The following is a 12,094-nucleotide window of genomic DNA, read 5'->3' on the forward strand; positions in this document are numbered from 1 at the left end:
GTTAGTTTGATAACTTGGAAAGTTTGACTGAAGAGCTGAAAAGTCATCATTTAAATTACTCACCAAACCCCTACCCCCGTTTTTCTGTGGACCACAGAATGTGATGTTAGACAGGATAACAGTCACCATTCATTTTCATAGTAGTGAAAGTGAATTCTGGAAATTGTTTCAACGGTCAAATATAGACTTTAAATTAGATTTTAAACCCAAAAATCCAAGTTGTGTTTGTCCATATATTTTACCGTTGAAACAACCCGGCATTTTTCAGAATGCATTAACTTTCACTAACGTACAATAAAAATGAATGGTGACTGTTATCCTGTCTAACATTGTGGTGTCTGAGGCTGACAGTCGTTTAACAAGCGAAAGAAATTCATTAACACTAACGTATTTTAGTTTAACAATCAAAATAAACGCATACTGTGTTGGAACGACATCAGGAATAAGTACATTGTGACTTTTCATTGTGAGTGAACTGTCTCTTTAAATTCCGTTGATCTGCATAATAACATTTCCATTCCAGTCAAGAAATGTACAGACCGAGGGAAACAATACGATAATAATAAACAAACTCCTGTTAACCGTCTCACATTTAATGCAAAACCAAGTAAACGGATTCTTTAAAGCAAACAATCCCGCGACGTTTACAACCAAACCTGCGTATGTATACAACGTCTCGTCGCCGAGGAAACGGCGTTCCCGCGCGTCTTACGCAAGGACGTCACGACGATTGGTACTTTTTTGTTTTTGCTGCGTAGCAACCGGTTTCCGCGGTAACCCTTAAAGGGGCGGCACAGCCACACACACAGTGGTTAAACTGTGAGAGTTTTGCCTTGTGGGAAAGCGCGCTTGCAGTTATGTGTGTGTGTGTTTACATTCTTGTGACTTTTACAAGATATTAAAAGGCGCATAGTTACATGTTTTAGTTTATTATGAGTAGAACACACGTAGGCTTACTTTAGTCGTCGTTTATTTTTGTAGTTAGTCCCATTAGCTGTAGCTAGCGTGCTAATCTTTTTTTCTTTTCTTTTAGCTAGCGTGCTAATCGTCCCGTCTACATAACCCTGCAACTATTGCAGACGGATAGTAGCCGTCATGTTAGTAACAAAATTAATGATTTCAAAACCACGCTTGAGGCTACTCGAAATGTCTGTTAGATAGTTAGTTGCCTGTTATAGTCCACAATAAATCATACTTCTTGGATCTTTTACACAATGTATGCCAAATAGTATGTTTATGTCTGTTGAGTAACTCTAGGTTTGCATAAACACAAAAGACTGTGGCTGGTGTCTATTTTACTTTACTACATGGATCAGGCTTCTTTTAAGTAGTTGATATTCTATAAAACAACAAGCTACCGATATTAAATCAGGTTTAAGGTTTTTAGATCTAGATATGCACAATAGTTACTTGCATTAATATTCTTAACTAAAAAAACGTCGTTTTTAAATAATTGAAACATGTTGCTTACACAGCAGGAAATCCAGGTGTAATTGGTTTAATTCAATGCACGAACTATTGGCTGAATGTGGACAACTTGAACATAGTGGCAAATTTTTGATGAAGACATTATTAGTTTATTTATCTAGCTACTGTAATTAACTCAATATATTATACAGCTTATTTAAAAAAGAAATTGAATGCACTGCTCTTTATACATCAAGCATTCTTTAATCTGTTATCAAAGTTATCTTTGATTTGTTATCCCCCCAAAATGCATGTTTGAGTTGTTTTAACTGAAAGCAACTTGGCCTGTCATATCTTAAAATATATCAGTGCCATTGTTTTGTCTCAAGATGCACTTTTTTTTTTCTAAGGCAAGTTTATAAAAGCTATACTTAAATGTCCTAATTAAACTAAGGCCTAATCCTGGCTTAATCTAAGCCCTGTCTGTGAAACCAGGCCTACATGTTATAAGGTTCTGATTTTTTAAATACAGAGTAGATTTGGTTGCTATTGTACAAACAAATTGTTTCATGTTTTACAGGATACATAATTGCATCTAGTTATCCACAATCAACAGCAAAGAAATAGTGCAATTAATTTGGAAATTAAATAGAAATAACAAGATATCATCAACAAGATATAAATCATGCCATTAGACCCCAGAATTACCATTGGTGCATTAAAAGCGTGACATAGACAGGGTTCTTGACAGCTTTTGGCATGAAACAGTAAAATTAACTATGCAAATGTTATAAAAGGTAATGATCATATACATCAAGTTATGAGATTCTCACTTAACTGTTGTATATTGTGTATAATGTTTACAATTGTCTTTTTGCCGATACTACAATAAAGTTGTTTTTAAAATACTTAACTAGTAAAACAATGTACATACTTAGTTTTCAATCCTATGCCTCATTTATTCAACACATGTCAGTGCATGGATCCCCAGCACGATTGAACATCACTGATTTAAGAGGTGCAGACTCTGTAGTACATCAACTGGACAAACCGACAAAACCAGAAAGTGGATGAACTACAACAGGATATTAATAAAAAATTCAGTTAATGCATTGACAGTCTAGCTGTTCCAAAGACAGAAGCTGTGGTGTGAAGTACAAAAAATGACTCAGAATTGATTGACACTGCAAGTCATTAAAGCTCTAGTAAAAGACTGTGATGATATGGAAGTGTAAAAAATCTCGATCTCTAGAACAGGACTAAAACAGGCAGCCTAACATTTAGTGCGTTCTGTACATGTGTATAAGGTTATTTTTACTGTATTTTAAAATTGTTTTAATGTAAAAAAAAAAAAATTATAATTTTTTGAATGCTTTTTAATATATAAATAGCTTGTGCACCTATGCTATATTAGAAGTTTGCTCCTTTTTTAAAAGTTTTTATTAAACGTATCAGCGGTTTTAAACATGCTGTATTTCTCTCTTAGTTAAGTAAGTTAACCCAAGAGATATAAGCATGTCATTTAGCATGCTGATTTGTCCTGTAATCACAAACTTGCATGCACAACGCATGTACTCAGGCGATCGGCACATGTTTTGTTTCTATACGTGACTACAGTTGCTGCAGTTTGTGAGTTACTGGCAGAACAATGAATAGGAAAATATGTTTATTTGCATTTCAGTTCGAACAGCCCAACTGCGCTCCCGGGTCTTGGGTGTTCTCATGCATTCATTTGGCTTTATGCAAAAATAAAGCTTAGTTGTCCTGTTTTGCCATTACTTAAGAGCCATATTGTCTGCCTTGTTTTTTTTAATTAACCCTTGCCATCTTGCTCCAAAAAAAAAAGTTCCATAATGCAGGGGAGGGCCGTGTGTTTTGTTTTCTCTCTCTGTTTTTCTCTCTCTGTTCTTTGTACAACTTGAACCCCTGCATCAATCACGAGAGTGTCTTGTTTCCTGGAGAGGCGGGACATGTTTGCCTGGTTCCCTGCCCAAAATATTTGTAACCAGGCAACAGCAAGGCCCATCCCACAATAGCTCTGTGTTGTTGACACCCATTTTGGCATCCTCACCCTAACAGCGTTGCATAACCTCTTTCTCTAACTTCCCAATGAGCCGAAACGCTCTCATAATACTCTGTGCATTCTCGAAGAAAACTGCACAACAATGTGTTATTGCATTTTATACATCTATGGTTATTGCCCTGCACCTTCGTTTACTTTCTGGGTTTAGACGACTGTGTTTGCACAGACGGACGGAGTTGCAGAGAACCGGAACATCTGCAGATGAACTGAAACTGACTGTCTGCTGCTGTATCCTCCATTAACACAGGCTTCCCTGCGGACATGTTGTGAAGTTAAGAAAACAATACTTGCATTAAAGCATAAAGTACAGTGAGTGCAATGCTAATGTGTAAGGAAATAGTCTCTGTTGTGAAGATGAGCTTAAATCTTAAAATCTCCCTACTGAAAAATCATTGTAAACCACCCTGGCTGGTTTTAGAGCAGTGGTTCTCAACCTTTTTGACCCACAAGGACCTTTTTCACATTTCCGGGGTTCCCAGAAGCGGAAGTCGTCGTAGTTGGGTAAACTAATATAATGGTGAGATAAGTGAGGATAAAATGCATGATAGCTTTTCCACGACTTTCCAAAAGAGGGAATAAATATCGAGAGATTGTTCAGTCAGAAGAGAGAATTATGAGAAATTTGCTGTCACTCCATTAGCCATCGTATTATAAACACCCTTAAAGCTTTTTATTAACTACCAAACACAAAGCGTTATAAATGGATACTAAATTTATTATGAAAATATGAAAAACTTGGATTTGTGATGCTGATAAGTGTGGAAATGCACAGTCTGTGAAAAGGGTCAACAATAATAGTTAATAATAGTTTTGTTTTCCTTTTGTTTTATTTTTATTTAAAGACACTATGGCCTGGTTTTACAGACAGGGCCTTGGCTTGATTAAGCCAAGATTCAGCCTTAGTTCAATTAGGACATTTAAGTGGCTTTTTATAAAACTGACTTAGAAAAAATTACTGATGTGCATCTCAAGACAAAACAATGACTCTGACATAATAAGTTGCTTTCAGTTAAAACAACTCAAACATGCATTTTAGTGTGAGACTAGTTTAAGCATTGTCTGTGAAACCAAGGGTAGGAGTATCCATAGAAACTAACTTAATAATTATAATTAAAATAAGTTTCAGAATTCCAGAAGTTTTAAAAGCAGAATGTTCTTCATATTTAAAAAAAGGATTTAAATTGTTTTTTGTTTTGTTTTTTACTCACAATTTATGCTCTGTAAAATATTTTAGAACTTAAAATGTATATAATCCTGGTTCTTCAAAAAAAAAAAAAAAAAACACTTTTGTTTAGGGTGTGAATTAGATCTTGATTTTTCTGTTGTATTTTGCCTTATTTTAAATGATTTTAAGTTATCTTATGCCCCCCTTTAAAGTTTGCTGAGGCCACCAAGTGTGTTTGGAGGGGTTTGACACGGATCTAACTCTAAATCTAAATCTAAACCAGCTCAATTTAGGCTGGTTTATTTTCAAGGTGTACCTTAGCATGTGGGAACTACGGTAATCGCTGATCTTTCACATATTTCAACATATGTTAAACATTTGGGGAAGTAGTCCCGTTTTTTAGTATGATTCCAAGTTGGATTCTTTTGGATATCTACATATTATAACATATTATCTTTATCCATCACACCTCATAAAGAAACGAGTCTCCTTTTTTTCTCCCTTTGCTTCTGTCTGGTAAATGGGGAAACTCTCAGTCGTGTCTGGAAACATCTGGAGGGGCAGACAGCATGAGGTCATTGCTCTACCTCCCCAGTGTTCTCATCGTCCGGGTTCGCCACGCGTGTACGTCTGTCTGCTCCCAAAGAATGCGAGAGAGAAGCTGCGGAATTTAGAGTCACGTGATTCGCTCCCCTGCATCTATGTGCTTTTTTTTCCTGATAACTTGTTTAGACAAACTGGACTTTAAAGGAATAGTTCACTTAAAAATGAAAATTCTGTCATCATTTACTCACCCTCAAGTTGTTTCAAACCTGTATGAATTTCTTTCTTCTCCTGAACACAAAGAAAGATATTTTGAAGAGTTGTCAGTTGATGGACCCCATTGACTTCCATAGTATTCGTTTCCTACTATGGAAGTCAATGGGGTCCATCAACTGTCTGGAAGCAGAAGAAAGAAATTCATACAGGTTTGAAACAACTTGAGGGTGAGTAAATGATGACAGAATGTTCATTTTTAAGTGAACTATCTCTTTAAGTTGTTGCTTTAACAAATCCCATGTGGCTGAGGGCACAAAATAAGGATCTAAGATTTTGGCCTACTGTTCTGTATTGGCATCTGGTTCCATGAAGAACTTTTCACATCCACTTTCCATTGCACAAAAGGTTCTTTAGATTATTAAAATTAATAAAACAATGGTTCTTTTAGGAACTGTTCTCTGAAAGCTTATTTGGGGAACACAACATGATTCTTCTATATGGCATTGCCGTGAAAACCCAGTTTTGGAACCCTAATAGTTCTTCATAAACATCCTAAAGGTAACAGCGTGGTCTGGTCTGAGTGACCCTGACCAACACAATCACATTTTTTTGATTGCCCAATATTAGACCGCAGACCAGTGACGAGAGTTATGTGATTCTCCATTACATTCACAACTTCCCGTCAGGATTCCCGTCTGAGTGTTCGAGGAAACTGTAAAGGAAAAGGAAACTGCGTCCTGTCTTTGATAAACCCGCGGCACGATGGAACTTTTTTCCGCATTCAGAACAAAATCAGACCTCTGGAATGTGTTTTAGGAAATAAACACTGATAAGTGCTTGAACAGAACCGTTTTTTAAATAAATAAAAAGTTAAATCTGACGTGAACGTCACGCCATAATTTAAATTCAACGTCACCAATTGTCTGTCTAAATCCAGCTATCACCCTCATTCCATTGTGTAAAAGAACATGAATTGCCATTTTGTTCAATGCAAGACTGTGCAATCCGGCGGGCTCAAGCATTACAGAAATGCAATCAGTGGGTTTAGTATTCAGCAGCGTAGTGTGACTCAGACAGCGTAAACCTCAAGCGCGTCAAACATAGCCTACTTTCGGCAGGCCGCATGCCAGACAGAGAGACACAGCGCTGGTTTAGGGAGAGAGGGAGAGAGAGAGAGAGATTGTATCCTTTCTCTTCCACCTCTCTGCATATCCATCAGTCTCCAGCAATTCTTTCTCTCAACCCCCACATTCTCTCCTGCTCTTCGCATCCGTCTCCCCCACTCCTCCAATGCTTATGCAACAGTTGCCCTATTTTAATGCGGGAGGTTGTGAGGGAAGAGAGATGGAAAGAGCAGGTGGGAGGCAATGATGGAGAAAGGAGGAAGGGGGGTCCAGGAGTGCTGTCTGAGAGCACTGCAAACGTCAGGTGAACGACAAACTGTCCCTTTCTGACTCCCCCGACCGCCCCCCCCCCCATCACCCCCCACCCCCCCCTCACCGCTCGCTCACCCGCAGTCGAGTCTAGACAAGCCTCGTTCTCAGAAACAATCGCGAGAGATTGCTGTGGGACTCTAAATAAAATTTTACTTTGAACTCGTATTATAATGAATGTCACTTAGGACTATGCTTGACAAAACTGGAAGGGAAAAATATTCAGTTTTAAATAGTTACATACTAATAAACATTCATGAACTCACACATCAGCTGTGGTAAATGGAAGTATGTTCACGTGAGAACCAATGAGGTTCATTCTCTGTTACGCAGCACGTTTGAGCTTCAGCAAGAGTTTGTTCTCTTGCATCAAGCAGGTTCATTTGAGCTTCTGTTTAAGTTCACTGATCAGTGTTTATATGTGAATTAAAGCCTAAATTCAATCTGTTCATCATATAAAGCGATCGAGTCTCTTCAGAAAATGTGGACTAAACCTCATATGGATTAGTTTTAAAATCTCTTTAATGAACTTTCTGAAGAGTCAAAGTGGTAGTTGTGTTGCTGTCAATGGAGGGACAGAAAGCTCTCAGATTTCATCAAAAAGATCTTCATTTGTGTTCTGAAGAAGAATGAAAGTCTTACAGGCTTGGAACAATATGAGGGAGTGTAATTAATGACAGAATTTTCATTTTTGGGTGAACTATCTCTTTAAATGAAAAAACATCAAGACTATGGGAGGAAAAACAGACTTAAGAAACAGTCACATTTACCATTGCTCTGTGAAATTTCACAAAATCCAGTCATTCCAATAGGAATACGTCCAATCGGGAGTTTCGCGTATGGCAAAACATTTCCCTTCACAGATTTTACTAATGGTCAAGTTGGTCATGTCAAATTGCCTCGTTGAACAACAGAAAGATGATTAGTTTGAAACAAAGTGATTTTGATGTGAGAAGTGCTTCATACATCTCTACACTATTGTCAATGGGCCTTTTTTTTTGCCTGTGAAAATTCACTAATGTGACTACACTTTTAAAAGGATAGTTTACCCCCAAATCAAATCATTACTCCTGTATGTCTTGGTGTTTTTTTAAATACATCTCCTCTTTTGTGTTCATACAGGTTCAGAACGATATGAGGATGAATAAATGGCAGAATTTTCATTTTTGGATAAACTTCTCCTTTAAGTAGCTTCCTCTCCTTTGAAGAAACACCCAAGCTTGTTTGTCTATCAAAAGCTTAGTATCATCACAAATGTCACCAAGAAGTGAAACACACCCTCGTTTGAATTTCATTACTGCAGAGTGTGTGTTTGCATCTCCTGTGCATTTTGATGCAAAATCTGTGTTTGATATTTTAGAACTGCATATAATTTTGGTTTCTGTGCTCTGATTGGCTCAGACTTGTGCTGGGAGAAGAAAAGAGCGTGGTGGTGTTGTCTTGAAAACGAGGGGTGCGAGTGAAATGAGTGAACAGCACTGTGCAGAAAACCACCTCTGGCATCTTTATTCAGTTATACAAGTCAAATATTTCTGTTTTATAGGTTTATAAACTAATAACAAAATCAAAAACTTGCAAAGAGCTTTCATCTATGAATTATATTTAAAAATATGTTGAAAATAATTTGAATATTATTATTAATATTATAATTAAATATAAGGGGAAAATCTTGTATATGAGTTTGTCAGTAAATCTGTATAAGGAAACATAGTTGCATTTTTCATTATTTCACTGCAGTGGAGAGCGATGCACCTTAGGGTAAACATATGGAAGCTTGTTTCCAATACAAAAAATACAATACAAAACCAAAAAAGGTAATTACGACTTTTTCTCTCTCAATCGTCAAAGTCCGAATTGTGAGATATAAACTTGCAAGTACGAGAAAAAAGTACATTACCTTTTTTATTTGCGAGTTTATATCTCACAAATCTGAATTTTCTGTTGCAGCTCCTCTCTTCCCAGTCTGTCAGTAACACTGTTCAGTTCCTGTCTCTATGAAGCCCCTCCTTCTGAAAAGCACAATGTGCTCTGATTGGTCGGCTGGACCAGTGTTTTGTGATTTGTCAACCACTTTGAGCTGGGAAATGTCTCTTACTATAACCATGAGTTTTAACACACTACTAACTTACTCAACCAGGCATCGTCCACCCTTATTTGGGTATGCTTTGGGCAGAAATGTTTTGACGTTTTTGTTCCCGGAAGAAAACTCAAGGCTACCCTGGGTTTTCAGTGCGCACTGATATAGAGAATGACTCCCTTTGGTGTGACTTTGAGCTTTGGAACTTTGCAGACCTTTTTTCTTGCTCAAACAGCAACGCACTAAATAAAGTTGAACGTAAAAAAGCATAGTATGACCCATTTAATTTGACACAAATGAAAACGAGGTTGAGGGGTACACAACACTATGACATATTAAACAAACTGAACACGTGTCCCTTTCAGCCCTGTTTTTATTAGCATCAGATTAGATATGGCCTTTACTCTAACAAAGGTCCATAGAGTAGTGAATCTGAGAGCTGAATCCCACTCATTCAGGTGAATTTGGCCTGTCTCTGACTAGAGCAGTGGTTTTCAAGTAATTCTAATCTCAAATAAAATGCTAAAAATACACGTCAAGTCACCTTCATTTTTTAACAATATAGATTGTTTCAAAACAGCTTTACAGTGGAAATTAAAGTAACAGAGATGTTTTGGCTTTATAGAATAAAGTTATTATCCAGCTAAAGTTAGTTTTGATTGATTCACTTCCGTCGCAACGATCATTATTTATTAAATGCAATGTGGAGTGAAAACATTGTGACGTAACTCATTATCTATAGCTACGTTAAATGTCCCGAACTGTTTTTAGCATATGGAGAGAGATCACCTAATCTTATATTTTAATCAGGCAAAAGTGATTACAAATTTTGGAGATAACAGCTGAGTGAATCACAAATTAAGGTCGAGATGAAATTTAAAGCGTCTGTCAGATAGAAGCTAGCTCTGTATAACACAAACTGCACAGTTTCTTTAGTTCTAAGACACAAGCCTGGAGATGTTTACTGATGGCCAAAGGCATTATGGTTGTAGAAGGTTGACATTTAATGCCGGAAGATTCATTCCTCAGAGATTTGAAGCTTCTTTGAGTGCCTGGTTCAGACAAAGCATTCAGACTTGTGAAATAGACTGTAATCGGGCATATGCATGTAGCCTAAATAATTGAGCAATTTAGGCAAAACTGCACTTTTCTCATTATACTGAACTAAAGGCACTTCAGTCTTTAATTATATAGCATTAACGTACCTTTACCAGTGCAATTATGAGCAATTATCGTAGTTGTTATTCGATAAATACAGATGTAAGTTAGCAATTAGAACAGGGCTGAGAAAAGAAATCTACCTGCTGATTATCAGCCTATTACTTTGATATCATATTACTCTTTTCCTCCTGCAAATGCAACCTCACTGCAAATACCAACACCATCCTGCCAATTTATCGGCATGTATTTTTAAAACATGCCTAAAAAAGTATCAAGTTCACCCCAGTTTCATCAATGCGTCAGCCCCTAATGAGTTGACGTAAAAGTGAACACATTTAACAAAGTAGTCAGTGTGGGGGCAAACAGTCAAATGCAGTTTGAGTGACGCATTAGTCAATGTGTGATGCACTCACACCCAAAGAGTTGACATTTTACCCATATTGTTGTTGTTCATAGGCACTGACTCCCAAACGCTCACTTCATTTACTTTTGGCTTGACTGATACGTATTCTCAGGGTGATGAAGCTCAGAGACAGCCCGAAATGACACAATTGCGTCGTATTAAAATATTTCAGGTAAATATCTATAAATACATCCAGTGACATCAATTTCAGTAGTATTGTGTTCTCCAGCCAGGTCTAAAAATGCATCTTGGCAGTCAACTTGAAGAAGGCACCTTCCTTACGGAGCTTCCACTCTGGAAAACGCTCCCACACACGCTACAACTCTGGAGCTATTCCTGTCGCCACCCCCATACAACTGTACCAAATTACCCAAGTGTCGGCAAGAAATAGAGGCAAAACATGTCACTGCTGCGCACCAATGGGATCAATGGGGGAATGAAGCGAGGGGTGACGGAGAAAAGAATGATAACATGAGCACAGATGGAGGGAGGTGGAGAAAAGGTTGGAGGAATCAGTCACACAGACACATGTTCGGCAAGCTGCTGTGCCACTTTCCTCCTTACTAATTAGATTCAATCAAAGTAAATGTTCTGCCAGATACCCCGATGCTAATTCTTTGGTTATTTTAGTCCTTTCTCAGAAAACCCCCATACAGAATTTGATATTTACGGCCATCTGTCATCTTGGCCTGTACATATTCACGTAGGCAAACTTTTTAATAGGTATTTCTAAACAAGTCAGCTTTATCTGATTAGAACGCAAATCTTATACACAGACACGGCTGTAGGAAAAAGGTTTAAAACATCAGTCATTGCGTCAGAGACAGATTTCACATCTCAGTTAAAGGGAGCATCTTTAATTAGTATTAATGTTATTATTAAATGCTGCTGAATTTTTCAAATGCGAAAGCTTAGAATTATAAGGTTCTATCTCCACTTTTGGTCGAAATTGAGTTTTTGACATTTGACATTGTTTATCAATGCCTGTGTGGTGTTATTTTTGTACAAAAATATTTTGTTAGTAGTTATTAATAAAACAGATTATACTACATAACAGTTTTGCCAGCTGGGATGTAAAAACTTTGATGCTCAATATCTCAGAACTACCCTAAACAGAGATAGAACCTTATAATTCTAAGCTCATGTGGTCAACAAATGAATATTTCTTCAAAACTTTCAAAGTCAAATGCAATATTTGTACGGAAGCTACTGTGTCTGTGTGAATAACCTTGGTCTGCAGTGTTTTTGGCAGACGCTCATTCTATCCACAGGAAAACACAAACCTTTTAATGCTTCTATTTTAGTGCAAATCACTCTGATAAAACATTGTGACGGCTTTAAAATGGTATGTATTTGGTGGCCTGGGCACGTATTTTGCAGTTTTATAGTGTGGAATTCAGTGATATTATTCTTACATTGAGGATAAGTGACATTCATGGGTTAGATATTTGATTAAGTCTTAGTTTTTCATTGGCGGACAGAACATATAAATATATATTTATTATTTAAATGCAAGAATGTGTCCTATAGTAGATGCCGTAACTACACTATTTGGGCCCCAAAAGCAACTTTCTTCATTAGATACATTTTCATCCAAAGTTGCTAA

This window comes from Abramis brama (genome assembly GCF_963993115.1).
Source record: "Abramis brama genome assembly, chromosome: 9".
In the NCBI taxonomy this organism is placed as follows: Eukaryota; Metazoa; Chordata; class Actinopteri; order Cypriniformes; family Leuciscidae; genus Abramis; species Abramis brama.